Here is a 19,653-nt window from a genome sequence, read left to right on the forward strand (position 1 = left end):
GTTTTATTGAGATATAATTCATACATAGCATTGTATACGTTTAAGTTGTACAGCATTATGTATGCCTTGGCATATATATTGTGAAATGATTAAAATATAAATTATTTTAAAACAACCAAATGGAGATTCTAGAGTTGAAAAGTAGAATAATTGAAATTTAAAATTTACTAGAGGAGCTTAACAGTATATTTGAACTGGTAGAAGAAAGAATGAATGATCTTGAAGATAGAATGAGAAAAATTATGCAAGCCAAAGAACAAAAGAGAAAGAAGAATGAAGAAAAAGTGAACAAAACCTCATAGAACTTTAGAACATTAAATGCACCATCATACATGTAATGAGAATACAAAAAGAAAAGTTGAGAAAGGAGCAGAAAAAATATTTGAAAAAATAGTGGTTGAAAACTTCTAAAATGTATTGAAATACAATAATTTAGATTTTGAGGAAGCCAAAAAAAGTAAAGAAGGTACAAAGATATATCTCATCACATAGAAAAAAAATAAATATTATAAAAAATAAAATTTATTTATATAAAAAATAAAGTGGAAAATTTGGAGTTAAAAAGTACAATGAGGGGCCAGATGAGTGGCTCAGTTGGTTAAGAGCTTGATCAAGAGTGTGAGTTCTGAGCAACAGGGTCACCGGTTCGATTCCCACATAGGCCAGTGAGCTGTGCCCAAGATGAGCGGCCGCTGAGCTGCCAACAGGTGGCAGGATGGCTCAGCTGGTGAGAGCACAAGTACGTGCTCCTAGCAACAAAGTTGCCTGTTCAAGATGGTGGGCTACGTCCACCTGCAACTAAAGATTAAACTCAGCACCTTGAGCGGAGCTGCTGCCTGGATGGTTCAGTGGATAGAGTGTGCGCTCTCAACAACAAGGCTGCTGGTTGGACTCCCGCATGGGATGGTGGCTACACACACCCACAACTAATGGAACACAGCACCTTGAGCTGAGTGGCATGACTGGACTTGGAGCTGAGCTTGCAGCACCCTCCAGAACTAAGATTGAAGGACAACAACTTGGCTGTTCCCCTTTCCCAATTCCCCAACACTGTTCCCCTCCCTCAATTCCCCAACACTGATCCCCTCCCCCAATTCCCCAATAAAATCTTTAAAAAAGTACAATGAGCAACATAAAAACTTTGTTAGAGGTGCTCAGCAGTTGATATGAACTGACAGAAGAAAAAAAATCAGGAAGTTTGAAGATAGAGATTATTCAAGAAGAGAAAATAGAATGGATAAAAATAAACAGAGCCTTCAAGAAATATGGGATATGCTTAAACACAACAACATGAATACAATGGGAGTGCCTGAGAAGAGGAGAAAGAGAAAAGAACAGAAAAAATAATGGCTGAAAACGGCCCTGATTTTCTGGAAAACATTAATCTACATGACCAAGGAGCTCAAGAAACTCCAAAAAGGTTATATACAATGAGATCCAAACCCAAGCACATCCGTAGAAATGCTAAAAGACAAAGAAAAAAACCTTAAAAACAGAGAAAGTAGGTCATCACACAAAAGGAAACCATAATACGACCTCTCATTAGAAACAATGAAGGCAGTGAGATGACATATTTGAAGTGCTGAAGGAAAAAACTATCAATCAAAAATTTCATACCTAGCAAAACTATATTTCAAGAAGGAATACTAAATACTGGGGGTGCCAAAAAAATGTATACAAGTGGACACTTTGGTCAACGTTACTCAAGCAGTTCTCCATAATCAGAAGTGTCTGGATGTTGACGGTAAACACTTTGAGCACTTCTTGTAATAGCAGAAGTCAAATGTGACTTGTATTCATCTTTTATTATTGGTATATATTGAGCATTACAATTTTAATAGTTTTTTCCTTTCTTAAAGTGTGTTTACATGTTTTTGGCACCCTCTGTATATTTCCAGAAAAATAAAAAGGGAGAGAATCGTTGCTAAGAGACCCACATTAAGGACACACTAAAGAATATTTTTCAGGCTGAAAGCAACTAAACCCAGATAAAAATTCAGAGAGAGAGAGAGAGAGAGAGAGAGAGAGAGAGAGAGAGAGAGAGAAAGAGAGAACTGGTAAAGACAATTTGTAATTATAAAAATGGGTGTAAATGCATATTTCATCTTCTTTCTTTTCTTAATTGATTTACAAAGTAAGTTTTAAATCAATGAACAAAAATGAGGGCTGAGGGCCAGCCAAGTGGCTCAGTTGGTTAAGAGCACAAGCTCTGAGCAACAGGGTCGCTGGTTCGATCCCCACATGGGCCAGTGAGCTGCACCTGAGCTGAGCTGCCACTGAGCTGTCAACAGGTGGCAGGATGGCTCAGCTGGTGAGAGCATGTGCTCCTAACAACAAGGTTTCTGGTTGGACTTCTGCATGAGATGGTGGGCTATGCCCACCCACAACTAAGATTGAACACGGCACCTTGAGATGAGCTTCCCTGAGCTGCTGACAGGCAGCTGGATGGTGTGCACTCTTAGCAACAGGGTTTCTGGTTCAACTCCCACATGGGATGGTGGACTACGCCCACCCACAACTATTGAGCTGAGCAGCCGTGAGCTGCCGATAAGTGGCCGGATAGCTACTGGACTTGGAGCTGAGCTAGCTGCACACTCCACAACTAAGATTGAAGGACAACAACTTGGCTGGTCCCCTTCTCCAATTCCCCAATAAAATCTTAAAATAATAATAAGAAGAACTGAAACCATGAAACTCTTAGAAGTTCAGGTGTACAACATTATATTGGGTTGTCAGAAAAGTCATGATACATGTTTGTGACAGATAGCATTAGTTAATTTTTGGAACTACTAGAGTCATTTGCATTTATGGTATTGCTATGTCATTTGACAGCTGACAGTTCTGGCTTCATTCTAAAAAAAATGAGTGATTTGGTTGAGTTTTGGAGATTTTACAAGTTGAAGATGGAAGACCAAACTGCATTTTTGCCATATTTTACTGTTTTACTAACATAAAAAGAACTGTGAAAAGTTGCATAAAGTTTATGTTGACAATGCTCTACAAGAAAGTCAGTGTCAACGATGGTTCACAAAATTCTGTGCTGATGATTTTGATTTCAACAACACTCCTCAGTCAGGGAGGCCCACCGAGGTTGATGATAACAAAATAAAGATGTTGATCGAATCAAATCCACATTACAGGACATGAGAGATTGCAGAAACATTGAAAATCTATCATTCAAGTGTTCACAACCCCCTGAAGAAGCTGGGATATGTAAGCAAGCTCGATATTTGGGTTTTGCATGAACTCAAAGTTCATTTGATGGCATGTGTAAACATCTGCAATATGCTCATTAAACATGAGGAAAATGATAGTTTTTGAAGTGACTGATGAGAAGTGGATTGTTTACAACAATGTGGTATGCAAAAGGTCTTGGTCCTGATGTGATGATTCGCCTTAAATGACATCGAAAGAAGACATTCATCACAGGAAGTTTATACTCTCAGTGTGGTGGGATTTTAAAGATGTGTTTTTCAAGATCCTACCAAGGAACCAAACAATTGATTCCAATGTGTATTATCGGAAATTGGACAGTTTGAGCAAATCCATCATCCAGAAATGTCCAGACCTTGTCAATTTTAAAGGAGTTGTGTTCCATTGCAACAATGCGAGACCACACACAAGTTTGATCACCCATCAAAAATTATTGGAGCTTGGATGGGATGTGTTGCAACACCCAACCATACTCGCCTGACCTTGTGCTATCAGACTTCCACTTGTTTCGCTCTCTTTGAAACTCCTTGCATGGTATAACGTTCGATTCAGATAAGGCTGTAAATCAGCATCTTGTTCAGTTTTTCACAAATAAAGACAGGTCCTTCTATGAACAAGGAATTATGAAGCTCATTGAAAGATGACAAAAGGTTATTGAACAAAACAGGCAATATATCATTGATTGACCTTTGCTCCTTATATAAATAAATACCTTTGTCATGACTTTTCTGACAACCTAATAATTCAATATCTGTATACACTATAGTATGCTCACCACCAAAATTTAGTTGCCAACCATCACCATATACTTGACCCTCTTTACCTATTTCACATCCCCTTACCCACTTTCTGCCCATGGTAACCATCAATCTGTTGTCTATATCTATGAGTTTGCTTTTGTTTTGTTTTGTTTGTTTGTTTTTCTTTCTTTTACTTTTGTTTTATAATTCACATATTTTCTTGAGGATTTCTGCATGTGTCTTAATCAGAGATATTGGTCTATAATTTTCTTTTTGTGTGTTGTCCTTGTCAGATTTTTAAAAAGATTTTATTGGGGAATTGGGGGAGGGGGACAGCGTTTGGGAATCTGGGGAAAGTAACAGACAAGTTGCTGTTCTTTTGTTCTTCAGTCTAGTTGTGGAGGACATCACTTCACTGGCCCATGTTGGTAATGTGATCATTGCTCTCTTCCTGGCTGAGGCAGTTGGTCACCGGCCATTGGACGGCCACTCACAGTAGCTCACAAAAGCTCATCCTGGCTGCCAGCTGCTCATGCTGGCTGCCGGCCACTCACAGTAGCTTACAGCAGCCCACTGCAGCCCCACTGCAGCCTTCACCATCGCTGGTGACTCACGGCATCCCAGCTCCAGGTCAAGCTGTTCACCATCTTAGCTATAGAGAATGCAGCGTCACTGGCCCATGTGGGATCCAAACCAGCAGCCCTGCTGCTCAGAGCTCACACTCCCAAGCCAACTCTTAACCAATGAGCCACTCGGCCAGCCCTCCATGTCAGTTTTGATATCAGGGCAATGTTAGCCTCATAAAATGAGTTAAATGTCCCCACTCTTCAATTTTTTGGAAAAGTTTGAGAATAGGTGTTAAATCTTCTTTGAATGTTAGGTAGAATTCAACAGCGAAGCCATATGGTTCTGAACTTATTTGGGGGGGGGAGGTTTTTAATTACTGTTTCAATTTCCTCACTACTGATCAATCTACTCAGGTTTTCTATTTCTTCATGATTCAGTCTAGGAAGGTTGCATGGTTATAAGAATTTATCCATTTCTTCTAGGTTGTCCAATTTGGTGGTGTATATACTTTCACACTAATTCTTTATGATCCTTTGTATTTCTGTGATATCTATTGTAACTTCTCTTTTATTTCTGTTATTTATTTGAGCCCTCTATTTTTTGTTAGCAAGTCTAGATAAATATTTGTCCATTTGTTTATCTTTTCAAAAAACTAGCTTTTAGTTTCATTGATTTTTCTATTGTCTTTTTAGTTGTTATTCATATATTTCCTTTCTGATTTTTATTATTTCCTTTCCTCTACTGATTTCAGGATTTGTTTGTTCTTTTTCTACTTCCTTAAGGTTAAATTGTTTATTTAGGTTTATCTTGCTTCTTGAGGTATCCCTGTATTGCTATCAACTTCCTTTTTAGTACCACTTACTGCATCCCATAGATTTTGGTATTTGGTAGTTTTGTTTTAATTTCTTTCAATGTATTTTTTTTATTTCCCTTTTTTAAATTAATTTTATTTCTTTATTTATTTTTAAAAAGATTTTATTGGGGAATTGAGGAAAGGGAATAGATAAGTTGCAGTCCTTTTTTTCTTCAGTCTAGTTGTAGAGGACGTCACTTTGCTGGTCCACATTGGTATTATCATTGCACTTTTCCTGGGTGAGGCCGTCACTCACTGGCTATTGGACGGCCGCTCATGACAGCTCATGACAGCTCACGAAAGCTCACGCCCGCTGTCGGCCAGCCCCACTGCAGCCTTCACCATCTCCTGCAACTCACAGCAGCCCAGCGCCAGGTCAAGCTGTTGTTCACCATCTTAGCTGCAGAGGGCGCAGCATCACTGGCCCATGTGGGATATGAATCAGCGGCCCTGCTGCTCAGAGCTGGTGTCCCAATCCAACCCTTAACCAATGCACCACTAGGTCAGCCCTAATTTCTCCTTTTATTGCTTCATTGACCCAATAATTGTTCAGTAGCACATTGTTTAACCTCCATGTATTTGTGATTTTTCCAGATTTCTTTTTTTCTATTTTGTTTTTTCCTATTTTTTCTTTTTTTTTATTATTTTTTTATTTCTCATCTCCAACTTTATTGTAGTTGATTCCTAGTTTCATACTGTTGTGGTCAGAAAAGATGCTGGATATGGTTTCAATCTTTTTAAATTTATTGAGATGTTTTGTGTTGCAACATATGTTCTGTCCGAGTGTGAGGGAATCCCGGCAAGGAGTGCCCATGCGTTTGGGAGCTGGAAGAAGATACACTGAGCCTCAGGCAGAATAGACATGCTTTATTCTCTGACCCTCTAGATATCACCCGCCTGATACAGTGGCTGGGTTTTATGCTATACATAGGCAAAAGTAGCACACAGCCAAGGCACTTACATAAGAGTACATAAATAGGGTAGACGGCGCTATCGGAGCCAGCCGATATCTCGAACAGTCCTGGGGGGGGACGTTAGGATTAAGAAAAGAGACAGAAGAGAGAGATTTACCGGGAGGACTCCAGTAAATACTGAAGCCCCGAGTTTATTTTCCAACATCCTTATATACATCCAGGGTACTGCAAAACAGAAGGGATAAACATGCATTACCTCCTTCAAAAGTAGATCATTAACTATCTACTAGATACTTTAAAGGTCAGGGAGACCTTAAGGGGTAAGCCTCCCAGAACACTTCCTTCCATTAACCCAAATAGCTACAAATCTTCTGTGTCTCTTTAGGAACTGGCCGTACTTGCCTGGTACCTCAGTGTTAAGTAAACATCCTACAGGTGCAAAAAGGAGCACAACAAGATGCAAAACAATGCATCACTAAAGCCAGCCTGCACGGCTCCCAACACGGCGCCTGCGCTACAATCCAGTCCCTTGACCCATAGGGTCATAGGTCCGCAGGATGGCCAGGTGAGATAGCCTGACTGGCCCTATCTTCCCTACATGGTCCATCCTGAAAAAATGTCTCATGTGCACTTGAGAAGAATGCATATTCTGTTGCTTTTGGATGGAATGTTCTGTATGTATCAAGTGTCATTTAAAGCAATGTCTCCTTGACGTTCTGTTGGAGGCTCTATCCATTGGTGTAACTGGGGTGCTAAAGTCTCCTACTATTATTGTGTAACAGTCAGCTTCCCCCTTAAGGCTGTTAATAATTGCTTTATATATTTTGGTACTCCTAAATTTGGTGGATATACACTAATAAATGTTATGCTTTCTTGTTGGATTGTTCCCTTTATCATTATATAATGTCCACCTTTGTCTCTTGCTACCTTTTTAGGCTTGAAATCTATTTTGTCTTACATAAGTATAGCTACACCCACTTTCTTTATGCTACCATTTGCTTGGAGTATCATCTTCCAGCCCTTCACTTTGAGCCTATGTTTGTCTTTGGAGCGGAGATGTCCTGAAGGCAGCATACAATTGAGTCTTGCTGTTTGACCCATCTAGCTACTGTGTGCCTTTTGATTGGTAAGTTCAGTCCATTTATGCTTACGGTGATTATTGGTATATGAGGGCTTACTACTGCCATTTTATCTTTTGTTTTTGGATTGCTCTATATCTACATTGTTTCTTTACCCTGAGTTTTTGTCTGCCGTTTAGTTTGGTGGTTTTCTATGATTTTTCTCTCCTCTTTCTTTCTTTTTCTTTCTTTCTTTCTTTCTTTCTTTCTTTCTTTCTTTCTTTCTTTCTTTCTTTCTTTCTCCCCATCCTCCTCCTCCCCCTCCTTATTCTTTTTTTTTTTTTAAAGATTGTTTTATTGGGGGAATTGGGGGAATGGGAACAGTGCTGGGGAACTGGGGGAAGGGGAACAGACAAGTTGCTGTCCCCCTGTTCTTCAGCTTAGCTGTGGAGGGCGTTGCCCCACCGGCCCAAGTTGTCACCATCATCGCGCTCCTCCCGGGCGAGGCAGACCAATCGCCGGCCTCTGGACGGCCGCTCACCGCGGCCGCTGGCCGCCCACGCCGGCCGCTGGCCACACACGGCAGCCCACGGCAACCCACCGCCACAGGGGCTGCAGCCCACGCCGTCGCCGGCGACCCACGGCAGCCCAGCTCCAGGCCGAGCCGTTGCCCAGCATCTTAGCCGCGGAGGGCAGCGTCACTGGCCCTCACATGCGGGATCCGAACCGGGGCCCTCTGGCATCCCAAGCGAGCCCCCAACCATCGCGCCACTCGGCCGGCCCCCCCCCTCCTTATTCTTATTCTTATTTTTCATGTCTCTGCTCTAAATTTTTGTTTTGTGATTATCATGAGGTTTATATAAAATGTCTCGTAGATAAAATAGTCCTTTTTCTTTTGATAGTGTATTATCTTCCTATGCCTATACAAATTATGTACTTTTCCTCCTTCCCATTTATGTTTTTGTTGTTACAATTTATCTCTTTATGTTGTGTTTGATTACCAAACTGAATTTACTATAGTTATATTTAATGCTTTTTCCCCCTTTAAGTTTTATGCTATAATTTTTTAACACCCTGTTCTGTAATAGAGTTGCAATTTTCCGATTCTGCCTGTATGTTTATTACCTTACTCAAAGTTTTCTGTAATTTTGCCTTTTTATTTCTGGTAAAAAAAAGCTTCTTTAAACATTTTGTGTAAAGCAGGTTTTGTACCGGTGAACTCAGTTTTTATTTGTCTAGGAAGGTTGTTATTGCTCCATAACAGCAGTATAAATTTGCTGAATAGATTATTCTTGGCTGGCAGATTTCATCTTTCAATGTTTTGAATACGTCATTGCACTCTCTTCTGGTCTGTAGAGTTTCTGCTGGGAAATCTGATGATAGCCTGATTGGGGGTTCCTTTGATGTTACTACCCTCACCCCTTGACTGCCTTTAGAATTCTTTCTTTATCATTCACTTTTGACTGTTTTAATATGCTGTGTCTTAGAGAAGGTCTTTTTGTGTTGAGATAATTAGGTGTTCTGTTAGCTTCTTATATTCAGCTTGTTCAGTATGAACTTATATTCAGTATGTTCAGCTTCTTCCCAAGTTATAGGAAGTATTTATCTATCATTTTTTTTAAGTAAGCTGTTTGTTTCCTTCTCCCTTTCTTCTTCTAGGAGACCCACTATCCTTATATTGCCCTTTCTATTACAGCTGGTTTTCACAGAGTCTTTTATTTTTAAAAAATCCTAGTTCTCTCTTCTTTTCCACCTGAGTCACTTCTATATTTCTATCTCCAAGCTTGCTAATTCTCTCTTCCTTCTAATATGCTCCATGTCTATTGCTTTCTAATGTATTTTTTTGTTTGTTTTTTTGTTTGTTTGTTTGTTTCCCAAGTGCAGGATCATACATATTCTGAGGACTGAGCTATTGGCATTCAAGTTTTTACCAGTTTTAGGATGCTACTACTCGATAATGGGAAGACTGTATACAGACACTGCAATTTATGTTACATAAGGAAGACTGTTAGTTGGTGTACAAGAGTCAAGTTTCAGGTTATATACATCCAGAGGGCTGCTTGGATACACTCAGAGCCTTACTCCTTTCAGGTCATAAAAACCTCTGAGAAGCTGCATCCTTTTTTAGGGCTCCTACCACTGTTTAGTGTGCTAATGCCAACAATTCATGGCTTCTTTCTTTCTTAACCCTCTCAGAGGAGGGACGATGAGCAACTTACAAAATCACATATGGGAGGTGTTCTTCCAGCACTTCCCACGTCATGCAGTCTCATTGATGAACTGATTTCGACCTCAAAGCATCCTCAGGAGGTAAAAAGAACAGGCATCTCCCTTATCTGAAGAATGGAAAAGTGGAGACACAGAGCCCTCCTGATTGCAAAAGTCCAATCAGCTGTTTAAGGGGACAGCTGGAACCAAGAGCTGGCTCTTTGACCCATGTTCCTGCCAGCAGACTTTGAGGGCAGCTGTGACAAGTGTGGGCCAGCCCCTTGAGACTCATAGGGTCCACAGCCAGCATAGGAAATCCTGGAGAGGGGGCTGTGATCCAGCTTTCTGTGCCTCCAGACAGGGCTAGGTTCCAAGTGATGATGCCGATGACTGCAGATGTCACTAGCAGCTGGAAAATGGGCCCCCTTTGACAAATCTGGAAGTACTCTCTAGCTGCCCTGCTCAGATGGGGCCCACTAGTATGCTTTCAGATAAAGTGGGAAGACTGGGCTTACACTAGACAGTGAGAGAAAGTGAATGCATCTTCTAGAAGGTAATCACTGGGTTCTGACCTTTACATAGAAAGCATCTGGCCAGTTGCAGAGAGAACAGACCTAGAGCTATCCTTCTAAACCTACCCTGACTGGTAAAAATAAGGTACATGTCTTAACCTATATAAAGGTGCAGTATTATTTTCACCTGTACAAGATACATAACTAAAGTTACAGTTTAGGGGCATGCACCCTATGTGGGACTGCATTTATACCACAGCTGTGTAGTGTGACATCCCCATTACACGGCGCTGAACATTTTTGAATCGTACAACTGTTACTTGGTGAGATCTGATTTTAGCCACAATATTTTAAAAGCCAATTGCTACATAAATGTGTTGTGAAAAAAATGGAACTGTTTGAACTTACACACGTTTTACACTTACAGCAGAATAAGTGCAGGAATTTATACACTGAAATGGGTGCTGTTGCCGTCAAAGTGGTCACCTTGGGAAGATGGATGTTTAGTGAAGCTGACCTTACTCAGAACATTTCTAGAACCCTCCTTGGAAACTGTCTACTTGTGAGCTTCCTCCATGTTGTTAAGTCCTTGTCCATTAAGGACAGATTTATTTTCCAAGAAATGAGTTTTTTTTAACAGCCAAGGAACATTAGACGATAAGTCTGATAAATACACGTAAAATGGGTGATGGAGCATGGGACTACCTCTAGGTAGGGGTCATGTAAAACAGATATGACTACAAGGTTTTGAGCCCTCATTCCTTGCATGACTTCAAAAATAACTCCAAAAGGAATTCTATGTGTTCTTGGCACATGCAACATCACAGCTCAAGAGTATGGTCTCCCAAAAGAAAACAACGCTGATTATGGTAACTCTTGAGTGCATATATTTTGTGTATTTGGTTAAAAAGGTAGCCTAGCTCATTTTCTGTCATACTTTGTATAAGCAGACATGGAATACTTCCGTTCCATGATTTCTTCCAAGGGAAGGATCGTCATCTACTGCTTGAAGAGTTAAAATAAAAAGCACTTGGTGTCATGTCTACATGATCCAACTCCCCCGAAAATGTGAAATGAGTCATTCCTGATACCTGAGTCTCCCCAGTTTGGAAAAGTGGGTGAGAACAGGTCTCTGGAACCTGGATAAGACTAGAATGTCAAAGGGAATGGTTGGAGTGTGTTTCCAATGGCTTTACCTGCCTAACAGGCCCATAATACCAACTCATATGGGAAAACCTCCTACAGCTAAGCAGTACACAAAGTTGCAGTAGAGGAGGGGGGAAGATGATTCTCTTCCAGGAGCTCTCCATGATAAAAACCTACTGGCGTCTGGATGATAAGTGAACAGAGTCCATTGAAAAGAAAGTCCATGGTGTTCAATTCTAGGGCATGCTTAAGAAAGAGTGTGTGGCCACTAGCTCGGTGAAGTGCGTTTTCAGCTGAGGCCAAAGGCAGCAAAGGTGCAAGAGGCTGCTGGGGCTGGCGTTAGTTTGAAACAGGTCTGTAAATCCAGAATGACAAAGCAATTTGTAGAAAGCCCCAGTTACAGAGCAGGACATGTGCCAACCACTGAAGTCAAAGAACCTTCCATTTCACTTTCTACAAAATGCTTCATTGAAAATACTAGTGAGGAAGCTCCCTAGAACATCATATCCTGAGTGTCAGAGAAATAGGGTCAAGATGGTGATTGATGAGGAGCAGAGATTGATCCTTCAACAAGGTTTGAACTGTGTATTCTCCCAGCATCACACACACACACACACACACACACACACACACACACGCTTAATGAAGAGCACATTATCTGCAGTCACATTCCACCTCTTCTGCAAGTGCCTCCATATGGTGGTTGCTTTGAGTACAGTATTTCCAGGAGCCTCTCTGAGTAAATGGGCTGTACTGCTAAAGCCAGAAGCAGCAGCACAGAGTCAGCTCCTTAAAATCAGCCATGATATCCAAGTGCTTGCAGCAGACATTGGTCTCCAATCAATCAGCCGGGATGCTGTTCTTGGTGAGTGTTTTGAGATCAGTCTTGGTAAAAACCACAAAGCTAGTCCATTTGCTTAAATCATCATTAGAAAGAATGCTGAGTGCCCAGATGGGATTTCTAGTTTCTGTGCAAGTGAAATCACATTAGTCCCAATTTTATTCACTCAAAATATGAGGGAAGCAGTAGAATTTGGTTTAAATGCTGCCAAAAAAAAATCAGTTCACTTCAGTTTTAATTCGGAAGCAATCCTGTTGTTAATGTTGTAGCTGGGTTCGGGCAGCTTGGGGGGTGGGGGTCCCGCTGTGCTTGCTGAGGAATCCTGTATTTCTCCCAGTTCAGGCTCACTCTCACTTGAGGTAGACCAGCTGTTGATGGTGTAGATGCTCTCTGTAACTCCCTGAGCTGAAGCACAGCCATCTGGCTCTTTCTTCTCCCTAAGACTAGACAGTCCTGGGAAGACAGCCATTTTCCCAGGCTGTTGACTTGGCAGCAAGGACATGGCATAGTCTGCAATGATCCCACCCACGACTAAGTTGCACACCTGGTCGAAGGAGAGGAAACCCACGTTGCTGTTGGCCTCGCACACCACAAAGGAGCCATCATCCATGATGAGGAGGTCAATGCCACAGAAGTCCATGCCCAGGATGTTGGACACATGGAGAGCCAGCTGCTTGCCTTGTTCTGTCAGCGGGCACATGACACCCACACCACCAAGGGAGCAGTTGCTCTGCATCCGTCCATCGGTGGAGCAGCGGAGCATCGAGCCGATCACTTGGCCCCCAACCACCACCACCCGGATATCTTTTCCATGTGACTCCTTCATGTACTTCTGGAACAGGTAGGGCACATCATGGCGGATCAGATGGCAGATGTCTGAGAGGTGATGTTTATCTCTTGCAAGAAAAACAGCTTTTCCTTGGTGTCCTCGTGTGCTCTTCACCACGACTGGGTAGCCCAGGGGCTCAGCTTCATCAGTCATTTTTGAAAAGTCTTCATGCCCACCGAGGTGGCCGATGACGACAGTGATGGCAATCTGGTCCATGAGCACCGCCTGGAAGCACACATCCTGCTCGGAGCAGCGCTGCCGAAGGGTGCACAGGATCTGCACCTGTGGGTAGTCCTCACGGATGCGCCAGTCCCGTCAGGAACCAGAACTGGGAGCACATGGCGTCCAGGATGGCGGCGCCCAGAGCAGCGCGGACCCCCTGGGCTCCCTGGACCACTAGCTCTGGCAGTCCGGCGAGCGCATGCCACGGCTCCGCTCCCGCCGGTGCGCCAGGCGCCTCTGCAACCCTGACCCAGCGCTCTAATGTATTTTTAAAATCTCATTTATTGAGTTCATCAGCTCCAGAATTTATGTTTGGTTCTTTTTAAGAGTTTAAATCTTTTTGGTAAAGTACTCCTTCTGTTCATTAATTTTATTCCTGGGCTCATTGAACTGCCTTTCTCAGCTTTCTTGTATCTCATTGAGCTACTTCATAATAGCTATTTTGAAGTCTCTATCATTTATGTCATAATATTCCATGACTTTGAGTTTGGTTTCTGGAAAATTGTCATTTTCTTTTTGTGAAGCTATGTTACTATGATTATTCATGGTGATGAATGGGTTGTTCCTCTGTCAGCACATTTAAAATAGTGAACACTTTTAAATTTAGGAACAGCTTTGTTTAATTTTAACAATTCAGCAGGTTGGTAATTCGAGGCTTTTCTCTTATTTTCCAGTATGTGGCTGTTATAGCACACATTTCTGGTTTATCTTACCTGTGCTGACTTTGGTTATATTTGAGAGTCAACACTATCCATCTTCCTCTGCCTCTGCCAGAGTGTCACAGGTGCCCTCTTTTTTTTTTTTAAGATTATCGTTGGGGAATTGGGGAGGGGAACCGTGTTGGGGCATTGGAGAAGGGGAACATTGTGTTTTTTCCAGGACCCATCAGCTCCAAGTCAACTTGTTGTCCTTCAATCTTAGTTGTAGAGGGTGCAGGCTCAACTCCAAGTCCAATTGCCACTTTCAGTCTAGTTGTGGGGGGCGTAGTCCACCATCTCATGCAGGAGTTGAACCAGTAACCTTGTTGCATGCTGAACCATCCAGCCCACTAGCAGCTCGCGGATGCTCAGCTCAAGGTGCCATGTTCAATCTTAGTTGTGGAGGGGTGCAGCCTACCATCCCATACAGGAGTCCAACTGGAAACCTTGCTGCTAGGAGCACGTGCTCTCACCAGATCAGCAGCAGCTCAGTTTGGGCGCAGCTCACTGGACTATGTGAGAATCAAACCAATAACCCTGTTGCTCAGAGTTTGTGCTGTTAACCAACTGAGCCACTTGGCTGGCCCCACAGGTGACCTCTTTGTAACTGCTTGTGCCTCCAAAGTCACTGGTGACTTGTTGCTGCCAGTGTCACTACAGTCATTGATTTCACTGCAGTTGCAGGCATCACCACTGTGGTCATCAGGATAGTATGTGTCCCCACTGCTACAGAGGTTGTCTGGGTCTCAGGCACCAATGGCATGGAGACAGATGGGGGTGAGCCACATCTCAAGCTTGCTGTCACTACTGCCTAGTTCCCTGTGGCTTCTGGTGCCACAGCAGCTGTAAGGTTTGGGTCACTTGTGCTGTTTCCACTTCTTCTAATAAGCATTGCCATCACTTCTGCTACCAAGCACTGCCACAGCCAGGGGAGGGAGCAAGAGTAGTGGGTGCTGATGTGGTTGCTGCCCTTGTTTTCCTTCATGAGAGTCATGATGGAGAGGTGGGTAGAGTCACAAGCCTTATCTCTGTCACTGCTACTGCACTTGCTCAGCTACCATTGCCCAGAACTGGGGTTGTGGGTACCATCCCTGCTATTTCCCCAGTTCCACCTCCCCTGTGCACTTTAGTCCACTTCCCTTCAGATGTACAGATTTGTGGATCTACCAGGCATCCTCATGTGTTGAGCAGAGGAATCTTTGTTGAGTTATAGATATTCCACTAGCTGTAGTTTGAAAGGGAGAGACAAAGAAGCATCTCACTCCTCCTCCATGATGCTGCCATCAGTTGAACTTCAATGTGAATGTGCTTAATGCCAAAGAACTGTACACTGAAAAATAGTTTAAATGATAAATTTTATGTTTATGTATATTTTAGCACAACAAAAATAAATAAGTTAATTTTTAACTAAAAAAATTTTAAGGGTGCTGGGTGAATTAAAACTTACAATGGGTCACAGGTAAAAGATTCGGGGTTGGGATGGAAGGAGACATCTGTTGCAACCCCCTGTCTTCTGCAAGGGGAGAATGGGCTAGAAACAGGGTCCAGTCTCAGGTAGAAGTTGGGGGTCTGACCACCAGTTCTTTTTTCTTCTTCTTCTTTCTTTTTTTCTTTTATTTATTATTTATTTATTATTATTTTTTTTATTAAAAAAATTTTTTTACAAACCCTTGTGTCGAGGGCTGACTTTCAATAGATCGCAGTGAGGGAGCTGCTCTGCTACATACGAAACCCCAACCCAGAAGCAAGTTCTCTACGAATGCTTTAGCGCCAGGTTCCCCACGAACGTGCGTTGCTGTGACGGGCGAGGGGGCGGCCCCCTTTCTGGCCGCACCCCGTTTCCCTGGATGAGGGGCGTTCTGCACCGGATCCCGGTCCCGACGTGCGGTGGGACATGCCACGCCACATGGGGCGCAAGCGGTGGCCCGATGGCGGGGACGGCGGGGGACCAGCTATCCGAAGCCAACCGAGACTCCCTGGCACTGCCGTATTGTTCCGCCTGGGCGGGATTCTGACTTAACCAGTTCTTTTAAAAAAAGTTATGCTCTTGTAGGATTAAGAGATAATGTGTAGATCCCAGAAGAGTTTGATCATATAGACATTAAAGCTAATGGTAATACTTTCATTCAGGGTAAGAGTGAGGGGTGTTGGGGAGGCTGGCTGAGTTCCCTTAGTGAGATGGAGGGAAAACAGGTCTGTGGGCCCCTCTGCTGCATCTGAAGGATGAGCCCACGCTGAGCTAGCTTGGCCTACCTGGGTGGTCTGTGGAGCCACAGCGATGGCTATGGCAGTTGGAACACTATCTTGCAATGAGATGTGGCTGAAATATTGAGGGCTGTGGCCAGCACAGCCAGCCCTACTCCACTGTTCAGACCGAGCTACCTGCTGACCTGCTTTTCCCAGCACACACCAGAGAAGGGGTAGTGAAGACCAGGTGGTGAGCAAGGCTTAATGCAGACACCACTGTTGCTAGCTAGTCACAGTCCTCTTATGGGGTCTGAATTAGTTTGGTCTCTTGGGAAGATTTGTATCTCTGGAGCCCAAATTTTGAGTTGTGGTTCGAATAATTTATAATTGTAAGAAGTAAGAATAGTGAGAACCAAGATGGCACAGTAGGTAAATGCTGTGTTTACCTTCTCTCACAGCCACATCAAAATTACAACTAATGTACAAAACATCCATTATTGAGAATCACCTGACATCAAGCTGAATTGAAGCCTTCAACTCAGGACGTGCACGAGAAGCCACCTCCAGAATGGTAGGAAGATCAGAGATGTGAAACAAGCTGGCTCCACACCCGCATGTGACCATTAACGATTGGGAGGGTTATTTCAGCTGTGGGGGGTCCCCCATCCCCTAAAGGAGTAAGAGATACCAGCCCCCGCCAGCCCAAGGTTCCAGTGCTGGGGAGATAAGTCCCCATAATTCTTGGTTGTGAAAATTAACAGAGATTGTGACTGAGTGAGACAGTGCTGCTGTACTCACAGGCACTCCTCTTAAAGGGACTTTGCATAGACTTACCCACCAATAAAATCACTCTCCCTGAGCTCCAGCACTGGACAACAGCTGGAAAAGCAGCAGAGACAAATGGTGGGGGATTGAGTTGTCTGGCTTGGGAAGGTGGCTGAAGGGGTGGCTTTCTCCTGAACGGGGAAGCTGGTGGAGGCCACTGTTTCTTTGTTGAATCTTCCCCTTTCCCAGTGTGCAAACACAGGTGGCTGCCATTTCTGAGTCTTTGCCATTCATTCGCCCTGCCCTGGCAATTTGAGACCTGGTCCTGCCTGGGCACACCTAAGCTGCTTTCAGTGACTTTTTTACACAGACCACTTGCCTAAGCTCAAGCTGCACTTTCCTAGGATCTCTCAAAGGTTTGCGGAACCCAAACAAGCAGCATCTGGCTTGAGCCTGTCCTGTACCTCCAGATAAGCAGCCCTAAGCCTGCATTAGTGGCAGCCAGCCTTGGTTCATGGCTTGGCCTCTCAAGGTGTTTTCAAGTACAGCACAGGCAGCAGACATCTGAGGATTTCTTTCTGGCTTCAGCTAGGTGACCCCGGGTGGGGCACAGGTTGTGGCTGAAGTAGACCTACAGTGGATCCCCTCCAAGGTGGTCCTGGAGCTTTCACCCAGTGGCCAGCTTCAAAACAAGCTGGAGCATCACCCAGTCACTTCCAAGTACAACACACTGAAGGGATGGATTGAGCAGGCACCAGAGACCTGTTGAGGCAGATCCTGCTTCGTAGGATCAGCCCCTGCACCACAACTCTTCCACTGTAGTCAAGGCTGGTCCTCACAACCAGTTAGCCCAAGGGTCAGTCCCTCCCTTGATGTGGAATTATCAATCAAGGCTCAACTACAAGAGGGGAACACACACAACCCACACAAGAAACTCACCTGAAACATGTGGCTCAAGTCACCAGAAAGACTGTGCCACTTAACCCCACAGCACACCTACTACATAAGGCTACTCTACTAAGACTGGAAGACATAGCAGCCCTACCTAATACATAGAAACAAACACAGGGAGGCAGCCAAAATGGGGAGACAAAGAAACATATTCCAAATGAAATAGCAGAAAAAAGCTCCAGAAAAATAACTAAGCAAAATGAAGATAAGCAATCTATCAGACACAGAGTTCCAAACACTGGTTATAAGAATGCTCAATGACCTCATAAAAATGGAGATGGTAACCATAAAAAAGAACCAGTCAGAAATAAAAGATACAATAATGGAAATGAAGAATATATTACAGGGAATCAATAGTAGATTAGATGAAGCAGAGGATCCAACCAGTGATGTAGAAGATAAGGTAGCAGAAAACATCCAAACAAAACAGAAAAAAAAATCCAAAAAATTGAGGAGCATTTAAGAGGCCACTGGGACAATATCAAGTGTACCAACATTCACATTATAGGGGTACCAGAAGAACAGAAAGAGCAAGAAATTGAAAACCTATTTGAAGAAATAATGACAGAAAACTTCCCTAACCTGGTAAAGGAAATGGCCATACAGGCACAGGAGAAGCACAGAGAATCCCAAACAAGATAAACTCAAACAGACCAAAACCAAGACACATCATAATTAAAATGCCAAAGGTTAAATACAAAGAGAGAATCTTAAAAGCAGCAAGAGAAAAGCAGTTAGTTACCTACAAGGGAGCCCCCATAAGACTGTCAGCTGATTTGTCAACAGAAACTTTGCAGGTAAGAAGGAGTGGCAGGAAATATTCCAAGTGATGAAAAGCAACAACATTCAACCAAGATTGCTCTACCCAGCAAAGCTGTCATTTAAAATTGAAGGACAGATAAGGAGCTTCCCAGACAAGAAAAAGCTAAAGGAGTTCATCACCACTAAACCAGTATTACAAGGACTCTTAGAGGGATTTCTTTAAGATGGGAGGGGGGTTAAAGATGGGTGAAAAGGGAAGGGTTTAAGAAGTACAAATTGGTGGTTATACAGTAGTCATGGGGTTGTAGGTTATAGCATAAGAAATATAGTCAACAATATTGTAATAACTAGGTATGGCACCAGATAGGTACTAGATTTATCAGGGTGATAGATGGGAATGAGGTAGGGGTCAGGGTGAAAAAGGTGAATGCATTAAGAAATATAAATTGATAGTTAATACAGTATGGGGAATATAATCAACAATGATGTAAAGATCATGTAAGGGTGCCAGGTGGGCACTGGACTTATCAGAAGGATCACATCATAGACTGTATAGATATCTGACCAGTGTGCTCTAAACCTGAAGCTGAAGTAGAATAATGAATGTTAACTATAACTAAATATAAAGGTATATATAGAGTCACAGGATGTGGAGTACAACATAGGGAAGATAGCCAATGGTTTTGTAAGAGCTATATAAGATGTCAGAAAGGTAGCAGCTTGGAGGCTGGGTTATCACGTTATGAGGGGTTTAAATGTCTAACTATTATGTTGCTTTGTACACCTAAAACTAATTTCAAAAAAGTAAGAATAGTAACAGTCACTCTTTTTTATCTTTTGTTATTTTTTTGCCTCTTCTCATTATTCTTCACATCAGCTCCCTTTGAGATAGAATATTCCTGTTTTGCACATTTGGTTAAAGCAAGCACAGAGAGCAGTAGTGTGAAAGGATCAAGGGAGTGCAGCAGGAGGTGTCAGAACCCTGGCCAAGTCCACTTCACAGCAGCCTCTGCACTCGGGTGTGCATTTGACTTCTCAGTGCCCTTTAGCCAGTGCACCAGGAACATATGTGTAACTGACCACAATGGGCTATTAACTTGCTGCAAGGAAAAAGATTGTGCACCATGGGGCCTGTGGGGTGTATTAGTGAGAAGGTGTCAGAAGGAACCTCTGACAGGATTTGGGTG

General features: G+C 43.0%; 1 pseudogene; it reads right to left on the reverse strand.

Annotated features, from left to right (window-relative positions):
* Positions 1-12,275: 12,275 nt before the first annotated feature.
* Positions 12,276-19,653, reverse strand: part of LOC109374653 (N-acetylaspartylglutamate synthase A pseudogene) — a 47,050-nt pseudogene continuing 39,672 nt past the window's right edge.

This window comes from Hipposideros armiger, unplaced genomic scaffold, assembly GCF_001890085.2.
Source record: "Hipposideros armiger isolate ML-2016 unplaced genomic scaffold, ASM189008v1 scaffold_853, whole genome shotgun sequence".
NCBI classification, from domain to species: Eukaryota; Metazoa; Chordata; class Mammalia; order Chiroptera; family Hipposideridae; genus Hipposideros; species Hipposideros armiger.